This window comes from Diabrotica virgifera, chromosome 3, assembly GCF_917563875.1.
Source record: "Diabrotica virgifera virgifera chromosome 3, PGI_DIABVI_V3a".
NCBI classification, from domain to species: domain Eukaryota; kingdom Metazoa; phylum Arthropoda; class Insecta; order Coleoptera; family Chrysomelidae; genus Diabrotica; species Diabrotica virgifera.
In genome coordinates, this window is record NC_065445.1 from 17,202,480 (window position 1) to 17,223,808 (window position 21,329).

General features: G+C 31.6%; 1 protein-coding gene across 1 annotated transcript in view; it reads right to left on the reverse strand.

Moving 5' to 3' along the window:
* LOC114328885 (uncharacterized) overlaps nucleotides 1-13,555 on the reverse strand; it is a 128,572-nt gene extending 115,017 nt beyond the window's left edge. The window contains exon 1 of the mRNA XM_050646343.1: nucleotides 13,444-13,555. The gene's annotated coding sequence lies outside the window, so the exon portion shown is untranslated. The remainder of the gene's footprint in view (nucleotides 1-13,443) is intronic.
* Nucleotides 13,556-21,329: the final 7,774 nt, after the last annotated feature.

Here is a 21,329-nt window from a genome sequence, read left to right on the forward strand (position 1 = left end):
AGGCACTCTGCCGAAACAGGTGTAGTGTAGTCACATAGTTGTAATAAATTTTGTGGAAGTATAGAAAACAAACGTTTTCAGTGTTTTATTGTTAGATAATTTTGCAAATTTGTAATTTTTGCGGATCCTGGATTGCAAATTTTTTATGCAAAACTATTAAACTGATCCTAACGAAAACACATGTTTCAGTCGTAGTCTAAACTTTTCTAGGCGGAAGGAATATGGTTATGTTTAAGGTTATACCTATGGAGTTATGTTAAATTTTCGAAGAAATTTAAAGGCATTTTTACACATTTTTCTCACTTATTTCTATTTTTTAAACAATAAACATTAAATTTTCAATTTTTAGCTAATTAAATATTAAATTTATAGGGATAAAAGGCAGATTTCAAGCATATAGTTTAATCAAATCTTGCCCAAGTATACTTTCGCTAACTTAGCATCATCAGGGGCATTTCGTCAAAACAGGAAGATATCCCAGCAAAATGTAGATCATTTGTATGGCAAGAACGTAATTTAAAGAATTTTGCAACTAATAAATAACATTAAACACACACTGGACGAAGGACAAACAGCTCAAAAATTAATTAAAATTTGCCGGATACTAACTACATCTTGGCAAGAAAAATGTAAGAACAATCAATGTTCTTCAAGTCAATCATCGTTCTTACATTTTTCTTGCCAAGATGTAGTTAGTATCCGGCAAATTTTAATTAATTTTTGAGCTGTTTGTCCTTCGTCCAGTGTGTGTTTAATGTTATTTATTAGTTGCAAAATTCTTTAAATTACGTTCTTGCCATACAAATGTTATCTACATTTTGCTGGGATATCTTCCTGTTTTGATGAAATGCCCCTGATGATGCTAAGCTAGCGAAAGTATACTTGGGCAAAATTTGATTAAACTATATGCTCGAAATCTGCCTTTTATCCCTATAAATTATATATATTCGAGCATTCAACCTACTTCTATTTTAATTAAATATTATGTAAAATTGAAAAACGAAACTATGGGCGCAAAAAGCAAAAAGTTTCAATTTTTTTCAGATTTTGTCAAATATAGTTATTTTCCTAACAAGTGCAGAAAATCATTATTAATTTACGCACGCGACTGCAGTTTGCCGAACGACGCGAAGCGGGAGTTCGGCAAGCAGTCGAGTGCGGAAAAGAGACTTTCTGCAAGAGTTAGGAACAATATTTTTTTTCTAAGAGTCTTTAAAAAATTACCAAATCGTAATCAATTAATTTAATTAATATGAAAATACATACACAAATTAATTCTTTGACAAGGTTGTCAAAACCAAACTTTCAATATAATTAGTTAGCATGAACGGATAGTGGGTAGGAACTCCTTGGAACTCCTTGGATAGTCCTATCAGGGAAACTGAATCAATCCCTGCCCCCCACAGATTCCAGGTGTTTCTTGGCCCGGGAAACTAGTACCTGCTTAGGGTCCCTTGTCCAGGGTTACGGATGAAGACCACAACGGCAGCCACGGCGGAGAGGGAAGCCTTCGGTACGGCGAGGATGGCGGAAGTGGCGACCCCGGATTTTAGGGTTAGTATAAAATCTATGGAAATGGGAAGCAGCATTTTCATTACTGTGTTAAGGTGGAGAAAAAGTTTCGGAACAGTTTAATACGGACACTTTTAGGCGACAATTACTATATTAGATTGATACGGCTAAAACACTGCGATGGGGAAGGCAACGGGAAACCACCCCATTATAATCCCTAGTAAAGTTATCATGAAATCAATTAGTGAAACGAATAACATTACTGATCATGGGCTGCGGAACTCAAGATCCGGCAGAGGAATGAATACAAAATTAAACCACAGGGCTTCCCAGGTCGCTAGCCAGCGAAATCCCTGTGAGCAAAACATCACCAGACATAAGATGAAAATGAAGAATCCGTATAAAATAGCTACATGGAATGTAACAACTTTATATGAAGCCGGTAAGCTGAGAAATCTACTCTCTGAAATGGACAGACTAAACATTACTATCATGGGGGTATGTGAAACAAGATGGCCAAATACAGGGAATTTCATTGCACACGGATACGCCGTTTATTTTTCTGGAAATCAAGACCATATGCATCGAAACGGAGTAGCAATAATTATGAAACAGCATATTAGTAAATATGTGACTAACTTCATCCCAATGTCAGACAGAGTAATTTTAATACAGCTGAATGCTAAACCTGTAAATATAAATATCATCCAAGTTTATGCTCCTACTACAGATGCAGATGAGCAGAAAATGGAAGAATTCTACCATCAAATAGAAGAAGTGCTAAAAACAACAAAGAAACACGAAACAACAATAATTATGGGAGACTTTAACGCTAAAGTTGGACAAAAGATGACACAAAACATCACCGGAAAGTTCGGCTTGGGAGAGAGAAATCAAAGAGGTGAGCGTCTAATAGAATTCTGCCAAGAAAATGACTTCGTCATTACAAATACCTGGTTTCAACTTCCAGAAAGGCGTCTCTACACGTGGAAATCACCTCAAGATGGACAACACGGTAAAATAGTACGGAATAAAATAGACTACATCCTAATAAACCATCGATTTCGGAACAATATTAAAGATTTAAGAACTTACCCCGGCGCCGACATAAACTCAAATCATAATTTACTCTGCTCCAAAATACAAATTAAATTAAAGAAACTAACAAAGCCAACTAAGCCTAGTAAGATATATCTCGACCCCCTTAAAAACACCCAAACGCGCGAACACATAGCACAGCAAATAAATAGTAAAATGCACAGAATATCAAATATACCAAACGAAAACAGAACTATTAACGAATGTTGGTACGATATTCAAAACTCGATTTTAGAGGACGTAAGGGAATCTTTAAAAACAACTACAATGTTGGCAAAAAATGAATGGATGAACCAAGAAATTCTAGACTTGATGGAAGTTCGACGAAAATACAAAAATAGAAATATTATCAAATACCGTGAAATTAACAAACTCATAAAAAGAAAAATTAAACAGGCCAAAGAATCCTGGCTCGAGAATTCATGTAAAGAAATAGAAGACCTCCAAAAAAAGCATGACAGTTTCAACCTCCACAAGAAACTTAAATATACCTCCGGAATTAGAAAACAGAAAAATGCTCACGTACTTAAAACCGCAGACGGAAAAATTTGTGATCACGAACAACAGTGCAAAGAATGGGAGAGACACATCAGTGACCTTTTTGACGATGCTTCTCGAGAAAATGCTCCAAATACTACCAAACTACCTGTGACAACCAATTAGACAGAGGTCCCAGTATACTGAAATCAGAAGTCATAAAAGCAATACAACAAGCCAAAAACAATAAAGCACCTGGACCAGATCAAATCCCTGTTGAGCTACTTAAACTTTTGGATGAGGAAAACATTACCTACTTGACTACTTTCTTTAACAAAATTTACAACGAAGGAAAAATACCAGATGATTGGTTGGAGTCACTGTTTATAACATTAGCAAAGAAAAGCAGGCCCACCAAATGCAGCGATTTTAGACTAATCAGTTTGATGAGTCACACACTTAAGATACTTTTACGTATTATACAAAACCGAGTATTCCTTCTGTGCGAAACTAGAATGGGTAATAAGCAATTTGGATTTAGAAATGGTCTAGGAACTAGAGAAGCACTATTTTGTATGCGCGTTCTATTACAAAAAAGTTGTGAATTCCGAAAGAACGTTTATGTTTGTTTCATCGACTTCGAGAAGGCATTCGACCGAGTACAACATGATACACTTTTCGATTGCCTGCAGGCAGCAGGACTTGACCACTACGATATAAGACTGCTGAAATACTTATATTACAATTAAGTAGCCTCTATCCAAATTGGAGACAGTCGTACTGAAAAACTGCCGATAAAACGTAGAGTACGACAAGGTTGTGTTTTATCACCCACCCTTTTTAATCTGTACTCTGAAGAAATCTTTAGGGAGGCTTTGGATGACAGACAAGAGGGAGTAAGGCTAGGCGGAGAAGTAATCAACAATATTAGATACGCTGACGATACAGCCATTCTTGCTGAAAATTTACAAGATCTTCAGACACTGCTAAATCTAGTCAGTGAAGCAAGTTATCGGAGAGGCCTTAAAATCAACATTTCAAAGACAAAGTGAATGGCAGTTGGAAAGATTAATATAGATCAAGGTCAGTTTTCTCTTGATGGAGAGGAGTTAGAACGGGTAAATCATTTCAAGTACCTTGGCAGCTGGCTAAAGGTAAATTGTGACTCTGATGAAGAGATAATAACTAGGATCGAAATATCACGGAAGGCTTTTATGACCTGGAAACCAGTTTTATGTAATAGAAACCTGTCGATGAAAATTCGAAAGAAGGTGCTGAAATGTTATGTGTGGTCTATCCTATTGTATGGTTGTGAGACATGGACGTTAAAAACCACAATGCTAAACAGAATAGAAGCATTCGAATTGTGGTGCTATCGACGAATCCTAAAGATATCGTGGGTTTCGCACACTTCCTATGAAGATGTTCTTCAAGTAATGAATTCGGAATGTCTGCTCATAAGCATCATAAAGAGGAGAAAAACAGAATCTTCGGCCATATAATTAGAGGACCTAAATACCATCTGCTTCGCCTTATAATACAAGGAAAAGTGGAGGGAAAGAGATGGATTGGTCGAAAGAAACTTTCATGGCTGCGTAATATTAGACAATGGTGTGGTTGCACAGTAGAAGAATTATTTCGCGCAGCAGCCGATAGACAGATTTCAGGAAATTGTAAACATGATGACGGCCAACGTCTGAATACAGACACGGCACCTAAAGAAGAAGAAGTTAGCATGACGACGATCTTGGTTTCCATGACGATGATTCAAAACGACTGTTATTAGGTTTGTTCTAGCAAACAGTCAAACTAGCTAGAAACCGTCAGCAAATAGTTGGTCAGTGAGAGAACATAATACAGTCACCAGTGCTATCCCCTCTACTCGCGCTGGTCCACTATTCGCTGATGGTTTCAAACCGTTTGAAACTGATGCTAGAACAAACCTATTGTCTACCGATTTGACTTTCGAATATTATGTCAAAATAATGTTATTTCATCGAATTGTCGCGTTAATTTCATTAAAACAGGAACACAATAAGATATATTTGAAATAAATTAGTAAATAATATCTAAATATTAGTTTATTGCATGTATTATAATTACTTTAAGGCCATATTAACATATCTAAATTAACACGCGTGCGGAAAAGTAAAAACCGCGTGCGAAAAAGTAACACGCGTGCGGAAAAGTGAAACTTTCTAAACTAAAATGCGTGCGCGAAAGTAGACATTTAACTGGCAAGTTTAAAGTTGTCGTTTGTTTTATCAGCAAGGATCTGGGACCATTTACATTGTTTTGGTTTTTAGAAGATTCAGCTAAAACAGATTTTGGTTGTCTAAGTACTTGTATATAATTTATCATATTATTACTCCTATTGTCCATTCCAAAGTGGCCATTTGTGACATTTTGTCATTGAAATCTTCTGCAACTCTTAGGAAGGGAAATTTCTTAATTATTATTGTATACCACAAAATAAATCTAACTGAAGTAAGCAATTTTACATATGGAATTAAAAAAATATACTCGTTAAAAGCGGATTTAACCCATTTAGCGCCAACGGTTCGAAAACGCACCATTTTTTTGTAGAATTTTTTTTTTTTTGACAATTCGTTAATTTTTTTTAAATCTTTGTATTTTTTAAGCTACCAGAAGATATAAGTGTAACTAAATTTAATTTTGTTTAATTTCCAAACTCATATTTTCATCACAAAAATATTTTCTAAATGTCGGACATTTTCAATCCTTCGACACAACTTTATTTTTTCTGTAGTAATTTTATTGGCATGATACTTTTGTGGTCAAATAAATTAAAACATTATTTTTTTAACCTGTTTGTACATCAATTGTTATAAAAATATTAAAAAAAAATTCTCTGAGTCATCAAATCTCGCGTTTGAAAATAATGGTTCGATAACGAACCGTTGGCGGAAGTCGACTTATAATCCTGTCTGATCAGGAATTTCAAGGTGACGCACAGGCAGTACTTTGTTGGGATATTTTTATGTCTAAAATGTGTAAAAGCACGTATCCACTATGCTTGCGCTTTGAGCTCCTGCAACTGCTCCACATAGTGGATACGTTTGCCGCTCCCGGACTGTGCAATTGTGCGCACTCTGCCTCGGCGTTCCAATCTGTGGCGGTTTATATGTAAGGGGGCGCATACCCTATCGATTGGAGCAGTTGCAGGGAGCGCGGAGCGCAAGAGGTTCGTAAAAATAGTCGATGGTTGGCGCTCTCGGACCGTGCAACAGTGTGCGCTCCGCCTCGACGGTCCAATAGGTGGCTATTTATATGTAGAGGAGCGGATGCCGTCTCGATGGGAGCAGTTGTAGGGAGCGCGGAACGCAAGAGGTTTGTGAACATAGTGGATGGTTGGCGCTCCCGGACCGTACAACAGTGCCCGCTCCGCCCCGGCGGTCCAATAGGCGGCGGTTTATATGTAGAGGATCGCATGCCGTATCCATGGGACCAGTTGCAGGGAGCGCGGAGCGCAACCTTTCACTATGTTTGTAAACATATTGAATGGTTGGCGCTCCTGGACCGTGCAACAGTGCGCGCTCTGCTTCGGCGTTCCAATTGGTGTTGGTTTATATGTAGAGGAGCGCATACCGTATCGATTGGAGCAGCTGCAGGGAGCGCGGAGCGCAAGATTATTGTGAACATAGTGGCGCTCCCGGAGAGTGCAACAGTGCGCGCTCCGCTTTGGTAGTCCAGGCCCATTTACACTCTAAATGTTTTGAGACTTTTCACAAAAAATAAAATTGTGTATTTCAATTTTTATAGCTCAATTCCGCCAAAGGTTCGAAAACGAACCATTTTGTTGTTGTGACACCTGCCATTATCAGAGTGTAAAACAATTTTTTTACGATTGTTTAAATTTATTTTACTCTAGTTAATCAAATATATTACATATTATTGCAGTATTTCTGTGCTTGGCGGTTAATGGGTTAAATAGATTTCATGCAGACAAAATTAACAATTATTTCTAAACTTCATTAAAGTCACATTAAATAAAAATTAATGTGGGGCTATGTTAGGAGATACATTATCTTATCACGCATTTGAACATTGTTGATTGTTTTGAGTATGTCAGTATTTGTTTTATAAAGAAAAACGATAACTTTATCTTTATAAAATATAATTTACTAACCATTTTATTTCATTTGAATCTATTTTAATTATAATAATTGCTTTCATTTACGAATTCGTTACGAATGTTAATTATATAAAATATGGTAAAAGCCTGAATTCAGAAATTAATAATAAATGAAAGCAAAAGGCAGAAAGCAAAAGGCATAAAGCATGCATGAAGTAAAAAATTTAAAGAAAGGATACAATAGTATATTGTGCAACAAGTGCAGAAAGGTACTAATTTCTCACGAGTTTGAAAAGTTGCGGTACGAGCGCAAGCGAGTGCCGCAATTCAAACGAGTGAGAAATTACCTTTCTGCACGTGTTTCACACTATACTTTTTCTACAAGCACAGTTTTTCCTAAAAATAAAAATCACAATTTCCAAACGACGATTAATTATAATAGGTACCTATGTGATAAATTTTAAACTGTATTTAATTAATACCTACTAATCAATTTAAATTCCTTATACCTAAATAAATTGCACAGAAATCAGTTAAAAAATTAATGCACTGCCTTAATTTGTTTAAATTTAAACAATTATTACACATTATTGACATTATATTTATGCAGTCACGGATTTACACAAAACCTACTTCATTCGACGTCTCTTGCACAGGTTGCTAAATCCTTATTGGTTATTTGATAATTATAAAATGTTTAATAAGAATAAAATTGTAAAATAAAACAGTTGTAACATCCATAATTTAGTTTCTATGCTATAGTTAAATATAATAATTGTCTTATAGGTTATATATTTGTCTAAAGTTTAACCACGGATGTAAACAGAATATAACGTTACTCAGAATGAGGTAGTCAACTGTGCAGAAAAGAACTTTTTCTACAACCACTATTCAAAGTGCACTTTTCTGCACGGTTTTATGTTAGCAAACTTGATATTTTCTCACAGTATAAGATATTTGACATTAGTGTGCAGAAAAGTGACGTTTCTGTGCCGCAAAGTGACGTTTCTGTGCCGCAAAGTTCTTTTCTGCACAGTTGACTACCTCATTCTGAGTAACGTTATATTCTGTTTACATCCGTGGACTACCGCATTCTGAGTAACGTTATATTCTGTTTACATCCGTGGTTAAACTTTAGACAAATATATAACCTATAAGACAATTATTATATTTAAATATAGCATAGAAACTAAATTATGGATGTTACAACTGTTTTATTTTACAATTTTATTCTTATTAAACATTTTATAATTATCAAATAACCAATAAGGATTTAGCAACCTGTGCAAGAGACGTCGAATGAAGTAGGTTTTGTGTAAATCCGTGACTGCATAAATATAATGTCAATAATGTGTAATAATTGTTTAAATTTAAACAAATTAAGCCAGTGCATTAATTTTTTAACTGATTTCTGTGCAATTTATTTAGGTATAAGGAATTTAAATTGATTAGTAGGTATTAATTAAATACAGTTTAAAATTTATCACATAGGTACCTATTATAATTAATCGTCGTTTGAAATTGTGATTTTTATTTTTAGGAAAAACTGTGCTTGTAGAAAAAGTATAGTGTGAAACACGTGCAGAAAGGTAATTTCTCACTCGTTTGAATTGCGGCACTCGCTTGCGCTCGTACCGCAACTTTTCAAACTCGTGAGAAATTAGTACCTTTCTGCACTTGTTGCACAATATACTATTGCGGCACAAAAACGTCACTTTGCGGCACAGAAACGTCACTTTTCTGCACACTAATGTCAAATATCTTATACTGTGAGAAAATATCAAGTTTGCTAACATAAAACCGTGCAGAAAAGTGCACTTTGAATAGTGGTTGTAGAAAAAATGAAAATAAACTGTAAACTCCCTATACACTGTAAACTATTCAATAGAAAATGCGTACCATCATGTGGGTATCGAAATTTTTACTGCATCGTGGTTTTTTTAGTAACATTTAAGCAAAAAACAGCGACATTTTTCATTCATTTTAACATTGTGAAAAAAACTAGGTATTGCAGATAAAAATGTTTAACAGACGACTTTCTTGAAAACATTTCTTCTTAAAAATGAGCTTTTCTAAATTAAAAAATGATTATAAACAAAAAAATTATTGCAAATTAAGTATTGTTTTTCAGTTGTTTATAATTATTAAAATAAACAATAAAAATATTTAAAACACATTTCACAATATGAGTTTATATGTAGTTATAGATATGTGCCAAAGATAAACCCAATCGGTAGAGTAGTTTTTAAACAATTCTATTTGTTATCCCATTTGAGAAAAAAAGGTCATTTTCAAATTAATTGCTGTCCAGGTGCTTTGTCAATATTTAGAACGGTTTTTTTATCTAATTCTCTTCGAAAGATTTCAAATTATAATGATTTTGAAAAAGTATATTAGTTTTTAATTGTTTACTTAATAATTGTTGCAAAGTAAAGTACCATCTTTCGTTTTATAAACGATTAGATACAACTATCTGTGCCGTTTTAATCTTTGCAAAAAAAAAACAAAATACACCATCTGAAAGGTTGTGAACAAACAATTCTTTAAATAACAGAGATGTTTGTACGACTCGTACAACTGAAAATATTTTTTCCACCTACCTCTACCGAAAGTATACTTTTCCGGACCTGATAGTAGGGAGCAAAGTCGTACTTTTCCTTCCTAGGGAGTAAAAGTAAAAGTAACGTCATGGCATGTCATTGATGAAATAACTTATTGGCGCCCTAATATTCTGTTATCTATTACGTAAGTATCTATACATTTTAACGTTTATTTATAGAACACCCTGTATTTTGCAGAACGGAAAAACAGTAAATTGTTATTTTGACAGTTCTGTTGTACCTACTTGTTAGTTTTAGTTTTCTAATAAATTGTGTTATGTAGTTACGTAAATAAATTATTTAAAAATAAAAAAAGGCCTTGTTATTTGAGGAAGGTGGAAAAATCGTAGCATGTTTATGTTTATATTACTGAATAGAGAATTGAATTACCTTTCAAATGAGTTATCACACGACCCCTATTCTCATTTAAAAAATCATCAATGACGTCATCACGCCCAGATGGGTGACGTCACTAGTATGATATATATACCAAAAAGTCGTAATTTAAAAATAAAAATTTACTTTTTTCGGTATTTTTTCCAAAATCGTCCATTCTGGAGAAAATTAATTTATTCCAACCTTTACGTGCTCACTGTATAATTAAATCCTCAATTCAAGTTTACGTTTATATAATAGATATTATCAAGTCACTTACAACCGTCCATTTCAGTAAGTATGGCTTTTACATTATAAAATGAAGTGTTTAATAATTTTCACTTGTAAAATACATAATAATTAGTACTCTATTAGTAAGTAAGTAATTAATTTTTCAATTTCAATACTCTATACTTATATGATTTGGTACTGCATTTGAAAATGGAACAATAAATATTAAAAATGAAGTGGTCGGGATTTTGGCATGTCGAGATTTTGGTATGTCGGGATTTTGGCGTGTCGAAATTCTGGCGAGTTGGGATTCTGACGTGTCGGGATTTTGGCCGTCGGAATTTTGGCTGTCGGGATTTTGGGTACCACCGATCAGGTATACCTGATGGATGTCTATTATCGTTAAATATAAATACATATTTCACGTAAATGGATGATTCAAGTTCACGGATGGATTCTTCACAAGATGATCTGCTCTTTGTCTCCTTATTTTTTTGTAATTTTTGAGAAACGTACAAAGAAACAGAAGAAACGCAAACAATGGTGTAAGCAGGGGTCACCAATTAGTTTTCCTGAGGGTCCGTTTCGAAAACCTATGACACTTCCGGGGTCCGGATTTATGCTGCCTGTGTCTGACTGTTCTGATTCGGTTTCTTTGTGGATTCTTGTTAAAAAATATCCCCTCTAAACAAATCAGAAGGGTGCCGGGCGAAATTTTTGGGCAGAAATTGTTTAATATTTTTTTAACAAATTCAAAACATCACCTTTTTTGCCCGCGAAAATATGTTTTTGGCATTTTTGGGTCATCTTAAATAAAAAAGATCTGTCATTTTATTAAAACTTTTCAAGCATCGCAAATGCATATTTTCGCATTTTTGATTTTAAATCGCTTATAACTCGAAAACTTTCAACTTCAGAAATATGACAAGAGACCTTTATTGTTTATAATTACCCAAGAAACCTAAAAATACATTTTTCGAGGCAAAAAAGTAATTTTGAATTTGCTTAAAAAATTGTTTCACTCCGATTTGTTTAAATGGGACATTTTTGAACAGGAATCCGCAAAGGAATCGAGTCAGAAACATTTTTCATACGAAAGTGGTTCACACATGGACTAATATGGAAAGGAAAACTAATAATATCTGATTGTTTTGGTTACTTTATACTTTTCTCTAAGTTTTCTTGGTACAATAAATAAATATAAATTCATTGTGTATTGTTTTGATGTTATTATCAGTATATTTTCAAAACAGCAGTAATATTGTAAATTGTTACTGAGAATATTTTAAAAATTAGGAATTTATATTTTGAATACTAATGAAGTTTTTAGACATCTTCAATTTTGTAGAAAGGAATCTGAAGATTTTAAAATAAATAATCATAGTACAAAATGCTAATTATTAACATGTTATCTTTTTTACATTAGTTTCAGTGCAAGGTGTTTGTTGCAAACTTATTAAATCTGAAAATTATTTTAGTTAAATGCACATCTGAAAGTAATCCTACTTAACATATAGTAGAGAGGAAATGAATATAAAAAAAAGAATGTGTGTGTACTTTGTACGCACGTAAGAAGTTATACTTCTATTATATGATTTAAACGAAATTAATATACTTTTTATTTATATTTTGTTTAAATATTAAACTAATTTATACTTACTACTTCTCAAACATTTTTATTAGAACAGTGCCAAAAATTAAAATAATAAAAGAATAAAACACACACAAACACATTAAACAAGCCACAAATGATGTCTGAACATTAATTGTCGAAAATTTTTTTAACTAAATACGTATTTTCTGAAAATACAATTATATAATAAATATACTTACAATCATAAAATGTATTAAAAAAAACAAAAAAGAAAGTTTCTATTGGGACTCGAACCAGCGCTGATAAGAGCGGTTGGTATTGGAATTCATTTGCCTTCTCCGCTTAGCCACGGACACTATGTGTCATTATTTACGAAGATCGACTAACTAAACGGATTAAACTTGTGATATTTTGATATTTTGAAAATTGATCAAATTATTTTAATTTTGAATTGAAATGATTTAGAATTGAAAAAATACAACAAAACATAGAGCAAAAAACAATATATTAGGTGAATATTGATAGAAATTTTGATGGTAATCAAATTATATAAATAAAAGTATTACATACTATGTATTTTGGCAGATCAAATAGGTAGGTTTATAACCATGATACATTAACAATTATTACGTACCTGTTGCTTTTAAAAACTATTTAAAAGTCACTACAATATTATAAACTTTTTTGTTTCTGTCCTCACAACAATAAAACTAATATATTATACATTTGTTTACCTTTACCTTTACCTCCAAACCACAGCTGCCATATCGGATAATTTTTGACATGTCATTTGAACATCCAATCAGAACAAAGTTATAATGCGCATGCGCCGGGCTGATAGGTTTTAACATATAAAAAAATCACCCTCTATCGCCGGTAAAGAAGTATAACTTCAAAAATCACCCTCTATCGCCGGTAAAGAAGTATAACTTCAAAAATGCACATGACAATTTTATATTACAGCTTAATTTCAAAATTAATGATTAGTAAGTATAACAATAAGGGGAAAAACTCTTTACAAAATTAAAGTATCAGAGAGAAAAATGACATTTTTTTATGTACAATCTGTCTGAAGTTTGGAGTGAGTTTAGTGCAACTGAGTCTCATTAGGGAGTTGAGATATTTATCTGTTAAGTGAGATCTCTACCGATTTTTAATAAAGTTCATTCTTTATGTTTTCAACATAGTACACAATTTCATAGCCAAACATTTTCAAAATTGCCAAACACTAGGTATATTCTGAATTTATTGATGGTCCAAAACAAAACTAGCTCACGGTCCGGATGCGGACCGCGGTCCGCTAATTGGTGACCCCTGGTGTAAAGAATGGTTGTAGAGAAGAAATAAATTTGAAGAACAATTTTTTCTAAAATATATAAGAAACGTTTTATAAGCAAAAAATTATTTTTTCGCTCTTTATGAGTGTTTAAAAAAAACAAAGCAAAATCAAATGTACCTACATTTTCAAGGATTTGTCATCAGCTATCCCTCGTATAACTTTTATAACCTTCAAAAACATCTAAAGATTTTTATGAGAAATCGATGATTTTTTCACAGATGGACTGAGGTAAAATTGTAAAATGGGTGAATATTGCAGCGGAAGGATTATATTTATTGAAATCAATAGAACAAAATTTCAACAAAAATTTATAACACAATCTGTTATAGTACTCTATAAAAATTTTAAATTAGTTTTTATGTGTTGGCGTTGTATTATTGAATTATTGCGTCTGATCTATTTATAGACAGTTACTATGTCCAACCGGTGACTGCGTTTCTATTCTCTCTACTCAATACTGCAGGATAAAACTTACTTTTTTATTTTCTGTCTGTAGGTAGCATTTTTACGAAAGCAAAGTTTTACATTTACTGTTTGAATCACTCATTTCGAACAAAATATTGTCATTATTACTAAGTTTTTAGGATTATTTACAAACACATCCTAATATTAACTTTGAATCTGGTTTCTAAATGTAGGTACCTTATATCAAAATAATATCAGTTATATCGAATCTATAGTGAGGGTCAGAATAATTAGGAGCTCCTTGGAAATCTTATTCAATTCTCTATACTCTATGCTGTACTACTATACAGTAATATAAACATTAATTTAATTGTTTATACACGGTGGCCAAAAATAATTGTTGAATTAAATTAATTGACACAACGAGAAATATGTGTGTAATTTATATAATTCAGAATATATTTTGCTGATGTCAAAAAACAGGAAAAAATGTTTATATGGCCAATAAGATTTATTTTGCGTTTAAATTAAATGTTCAAATAGCTACTCCTTGGCAGTAATTGAAATGATGACGATGATCTTCTAGAACATTATGGATCATTTCTGGAGTTATATTATGAGTTTTCAATCTAACTCTATGTATTTTCTAAATCTTGTAAATTTTGTGATCGATCGGCGATTTAGACCTAGATCATCCTTCAATATAAAAATATGGAAAAAATATGTTTTTTTAAGAAACGCTTTTCTTTAGTTAAGAGTGACTAAAATTAAAAATATTATAAAAAATCAACTAAAAAGCAAAAAATACAAAAAATTGAAAAAATCTAACACATTCGTCAAAGAAATGCGTGGCGCGTCTTCATCGAATAATCGGTTTTCGCCCCGCGCTTTTCTTTAAAAAATGTGTTCTTTTTTCAAATTTTTTTATTTTTTGCTTTTTAGTTGATTTTTTTATAATATTTTTAATTTTAGACACTCGTAACTAAAGAAAAGCGTTTCTTAAAAAATGTTTTTCATGTTTTTTTTTTATTTTTTGCTTTTTAGTCTTACACTTTTCAAACATTAAAATATATCGTAATGTTTATTAAAATATGTATAAAACATAATATGATGTACTAACATGAGAAGTAGTCGGAATCGGCAAAAAATATGAAACTTTATTGTTTATTTATGAAGCATAACGTAAACAATTAACGTAAAAGGTGAAATTATGTGTAGTTCATATAATTAACTACAATCTGTAAAAGTTTTAAGTTTATTCATTTTAAAAAACAAGAAAATTTAAGCATTTTTCGTTAAAATCGTTTTTTTTATTTAAACAATTATTATTAATAAACATAAAAATTTTTTTATTCACTATTCGTGTATTGTTCCCGCGAATGCATATATGTCTACAAATTTTCAGTCATTTGCATTGGAGAAAAGGCAGTCAAATTAACGTCTAAAGATTTGACCCAAACGATGGAGCTAAAGAAAAGCGTTTAAATTAATACGCCAAAACGAATTCTAATGTTAATTGCAGCACAAAACGTCTGTACCGGTGGTTTTTCTAAGACTACCATAAAAACACGAATTTTTTTAATTTGAGTTTTGGTTGAAGTTTTATTTCGTATCGTATTGAAATTTAACACGAATAAGCGCCGATTTTTATATAAACAAATATATGAGCGTTCAAAATTTGAATCTTTATTTATGAAGCATAACGTAAAAAATTAACGTAAAAAGTGAAATTATGTATAGCTCATATCATTAGCTACAATCCGTAAAAGTTTCAAGTTTTTACATTGCAAAAACAAGAGAATTTAAGCATTTTCCATTAAAATGGTTTTTTATTTAAACAATTAATAAACATAAAAAAAATTGTTGACTATTTGTGTATTGTTCCCGCGAATGTATATGTCTACAAACTTTCATTCATTTGCATTGGAGAAAAGGCAGTCAAATTAACGTCTAAAGATTTGACGCAAACTATTGAACTAAAGAAAAGCCTTTAAAAAGAGAAATATTATCTGTATAAAATTTGTAACGTCTAACGTCCATCAATGAAGATGATCCAGATCGCCGAAAACATTTTTCGGCAATAGTGTAAGATTTATGAAATCAAAATCCACGCCAAAATCTATTAAACGGTTATTGTATTAAGGAAAAGAAAAGGAATCTAGGAAGAAAATAAAAAATGTTCTTACTTTTAAGTAATTATGTATGTATTATATTTTAGAGAACATTAATAATTTCAAATTTCTTGAGTAACGAAAAATATTCTTCGAATTAGTATGTGGAACGTAAAATCACTAACCATAAGAGAACAAGAAATAACCAAAGAACCTAAACAGAAGAAGAATGAGAATCTTTGAACTTCAGAAGATATCTTTGTACTTCAAGAGACAAAGAAAAAGGGAAAGACCTAATTATGTTAGATAACTACTAAATGTTCTACAGTCTACAGTGATCTTTCGAAAGAAACGAGAGCCAAAGAAGAAGTTAGATGACTTCAAAAGAAGAACTTCATAATACAAAAATATACAAGATTATCCATTTGAAATAAGAACGTTTATTAGATTTCCAAACAAACAGAAGATCTGATTCTTATTCTTCTTGTACTTCCTTCTCCTATCGGCAAGCCCGCCGAGAGGGGGGTACAACCGGTACATTTTACCGGGGCCCGGCGATATAAGGGGCCCGGCGTCTACCAGACCAAAGACGTAATTTTTCCCATTTTCTTTTGCTCCTCACTGTATGTGCATAATGCATTTTGTTAATACTCAGCTATATTTAATAATACCTTTACCTCTATTTTGAAATATAGGGCCTATTATTGAGTATTGAGGCGACTGATAATTTTGAGCCCGGCGCAATATTTCGCTGTGAAATATTTAATATTGTCATAGATTGTATCATAAATATAGCAACTTAACCAGAAGATTTAATGCGGCAATTGAAATTCATTCGCTATTTACCATTTTATGGACATTTTGAGCTGAAGATATCGTCAATATTAAAAAAAAAATAAGACAAGAAAAAAGATAAGAAATAAAATTTTTTTTAAATAAAGCGAGTTTTATAAAGAAGACGATAGAGTCTTCAGAGTCTCTATGGAGACGATAGAGATATACAAGTATAGATATACAAGATATACATATTTGTGAATCTCAACTTTCTCCAAAATATTTACTTAATAAAATTAAACATCCCAAATTGGAATCAATATTTCCTAACGTCGTTATAGCGTCAAGAATATTTTGCACATTACCGGTGGTAGTAGCAAAAGGGAAAAGATCCTTTAGTTTTCTTTCTCGCATAAAAAATACTATGAGATCTACAATGAAACAGGATCGGGTAACTGACCTAGCAACTTTGTGCATTGAGAATGATTTGGTAAAATCCTGCGATTTATCGAAAATTATAGACATATTTGCCAATCAAAAACCTCCAAAAGTAGGTACCGATATTTGTAAATATTTTCACTACATATTATAAAACTATAATCAAAATTTAAGTTATATTTGAATATTAGTTATATTTGAAATGTTTCTTATTGTTTAATATTGATAATTTTATTTCTATAAAAATTAAACAATTTTTTTCGCTATTCACTTTTTGCCAGGGGCCCGCTTTTCACTTCTTACCGGGGCCCGCTCATCCCTCTCGGCGGCCCTGCCTATCGGAGGTTGCTTATCATCACAGCTATCCGTACCTAATTGGCCGTTGCTCTGAAAATTTCTACTGAGCTGCAACTATACCACTCTCTTACGTTTCTCAAGAGAGAGAAGAGCTGATAACAATGTAAATATCACCATAATATCGGCCATATCACAAAAGTCTTATACACTCCAAAATCATAAAAATCGTGCTAGCTATTTCTGAGATAATTAAAGAGTTCTATACTTAAAACTCACTCTGTAAATCGAGAATGAAGAGAAAAACAAAAACATTATATAGTTCCGGAACCGAAGCTTTTCACCTCGCCATTTTTACAGAATAGATCGATTTGCTTGAAAATTTGAGAATAAGTTATATAGACCAGGGCGCATCTGTAAAAATATTAGTACATTTGGACGTTGAAAGGTGACTCAAATTTTTTTGCAGAAATTGCTTGAAAATAATTCAAATAATAATATTTGAGTTATCCTCTCTCTCAAAAAGGTCCGGAACATTGTTTAAATAATCAAAATGTCAAAAAAATTAAGGAAAAATTCGATTTTTTTTATCGTTTTTTGATTATAACTTTAAAAGTATTCATTTTCGAGAAAAGTTGTACTAACATAAAAGTTGCGTAATTAAATTTCCTACAATATAGAATTGGTTAAAAATTTAAAAAATAGTCACCCTTGTTGAAAAATAGCAATAATTGCGAAAAAAACCATACAAAACAAGTATTCGCATTTTACGTTTTTCAACCATTTATGCTACACTTTGGACCTTCATATTGCACCCAGAAAAACTTTATGATACATTAAAACAATACTGTAAATTTCATTACGATCGGTTTAATAGATTTTGCAAAATAAATTTTGCAATCCAGCTTTCGTAAAAAAAATTAATTTTTTCAAAATGTTACACGACTGAAAATAAAGCAGATAGCAAGTTGAAATTTTTTTTGCATATAGAAGTGTACTGTACCTTTCATTTGCAATTCTGCAAAACTAAAATCGATTAACACCACGGCGTCAGGAATTTTTTTAAATAAACATTAATTATTGGTGCTACGCGCAGGACAGCGGATAGTTTGCTCTGATTGGGCATTCCAATGACCTTTGATAATGATTGATACATTTTAATTTTTATTAAATTTCGATATAAATAAATAAATTTGTTTATTGCAAAATAAAAACAATACTATATCCTTTGAAATAACACTTTTTTTAGCAAAAACTTTCTTTGTTCATATATTTTATCTTGGAGAATAAAAGTTTATTATTTTTAAACATATGCAATTGTTTAAACAATATTTCACAAGCAATAATAAAATTTGTTTGATTTTTGTGGAATTAAAATATTAAAATACAACAAAATATAGAGTAAGAAAATAATTTAGATAAAGATTGAAATAAATTTTGGTGGAAATCAACTTGTGTGAATCGAACACCGCTGTCCTGCGCGTAGCACCAAAAATTATTGTTTATTTAAAAAATTTCCTGACCTCGTGGGAATTAATCGATTTTCATTTTGCAAATTGCAAATGAAAGGTACAGTACACTTCTATAAGCAAAAAAAATTTCAACTTGCTATCTGCTTTATTTTCAGTCCTGTAACATTTTGAAAAAATGAATTTTTTTGCGAAAGCTGGATTGAAAAATTTATTTTGCAAAATCTATTGAACCGATCTTAATGAAATTTACAGTATTGTTTTACTGTATCATAAAGTTTTTTTGGGTGAAATATGAAGGTCCTAAGTATAGCATAAATGTTTGAAAAACGTAAAATGCGAATACTTGTTTTTGTATGATTTTTTCGCAATTATTGCTATTTTGCAATTAGGGTGACTATTTTTTAAATTTTTAACAAATTCTATATTGTAGGAAATTGAATTACGCAACTTTTATGTCAGTCCAACTTTTCTCGGAAATGAATAGTTTTAAAGTTATAATCAAAAAACCAAGAAAAAAATCGAATTTTCCTTAATTTTTTGATATTTTGATTATTTAAACAATGTTCCGGAGCTTTTTGAGAGGGAGGATAACTCAAATATTAATATCTGATTTATTTTCAAGCAATTTCTGCAAAAAAATTTGAGTCACCTCTCAACGTCCATCTCAGATGCGCCCTGGACTATAGTGGATACTAGAAGGATCAAAATCTATATGATGCCGAAAGGCGCTTTTACCATGGGGGTGGTTGACACCTCATCTCAGGGGTAGAAATTTTTTATTATATTTTGACCGCAAAAGCTGATAAAACATTCATTCTAAGCAAAAAATGTTCTATACATTTTTTTTTGATAAAATAAATAGTTTTCGATTTATTCGATATCGAAAGTGTTAGTTTTATATCGAAAATGTTTTCGACATTATACTCATTTACGATTCACTCAATTTTTGCCGTAGAAAAAATGTTTTCAAACCAAGTTCTTGGGAATTAAATGACCTACAATTTCAAATTTAAACATTTTTTTGTATCTCTGACGCTATTCTTTCTATTCTCAAGCAAATGCAATATTTTTACCAAACAACAAAAATTCGTTATTCGTTTTTAACTCCAGTTTTTTAAAAACTAGTCATTCTAAGCCAAGTCAAACTTCTGGAATCTATTAATGATGCATAATAAATAAAGAAGAATAAATAAGGCCAATGACTAAAAACACCGCTAACTTACATTATTATGCTTCCAATTGGATTTCTCTTTTTTAACTTTTTTTATTTTTTATCCTAGAAAGTTTGTTAAAAAATAATTTTGTAGGTTTTTATAAGATCTACAAGGCTATTAATATTAAATCCTTTTAAAATCCTCAATCGCAAAAAGAGGTGACTTTGAAAGGGTTGGTAAAGGTGGTTTTTGCAAGTTATTACAAGTTTTAATTGTCAATAGCTCACTCAATTTTTGCCGTAAAATTTTGATTTTTCAACCATGTTCTTGAGAATTAAATAACCTACAATTTTATATTAAATATTTTTTCGTACCTCTGATGCTAATCTTTCTATGATGAAGAAAATGGCATTTTTTACCAAACTACAAAAATTCGTTATTCGCTTTTAAGCGAATCTATTTTTTTTTTAAAACTAATTATTACAAGCCGGTCAAACCTCTAGAATCTATTAATAATACATAAATAAAGAAGACCAAATAAGATCAATGACTAATTTTAATTAGGGTGGTGATTAGGGGGAAGTTTCCGATCACTTTTTCGCTGAAAAAAATAGGGACTGACATTCTTTTTATTATAAGTCACTTCATTTTTGAGGTAGAGACTACTTTTTTATTTCAGGCGACAGATATTTTTAAATACTTTAAATTAGTTTGAACAAGTTATCCTCGAAAAATGCACAGTTTTCTCGTCTTTTGACTTTGAAACTATAATATTTAGCATTTGACGAAGAAGAGCTAACATATAATAAAGTATAGCTCGATTACTATTGGTCTTAAAATTAATAAAAACGGTTTTGCTTATTTTTTTTAAAAGGTACATTTTTGTTAAGCAAAGTTCTTTTGATAAAACGAAAACTTTTTTAGTTATTAGCAGAAAACTGATTAAAAACATTGATTTTTTCGATATAAAACTAAGACTTTCGATAGCGAATAAATCGAAAATTATTAATTTTATCAAAAAAATGTATATATAGAACGTTTTTTGCTTAGAATGAATGTTTTGTACCAACTTTTGCGGTCAAAATAAAATAAAAAATTTCCACCCCCGACATGGGGTGGCAACCACCCCCTTGGTAAAAGCGCCTTTCGGCCTCTGGCCTCATATAGCTTTTGATCCTTGGACTATCCACTACTTATTCTTAAATTTTCAAGCAAATCGATCCATTCTGTAAAAATTGCGAGGTTTTGTCCTATTTTAAGCTTTATTACTTAGACTAATAAAAATGCTTTCATTTTTGTTTTTTTTAAAGGTTTAGAAGTGCTTTTAAAAAGTTTCTATATTGATTTTAAATCACGACA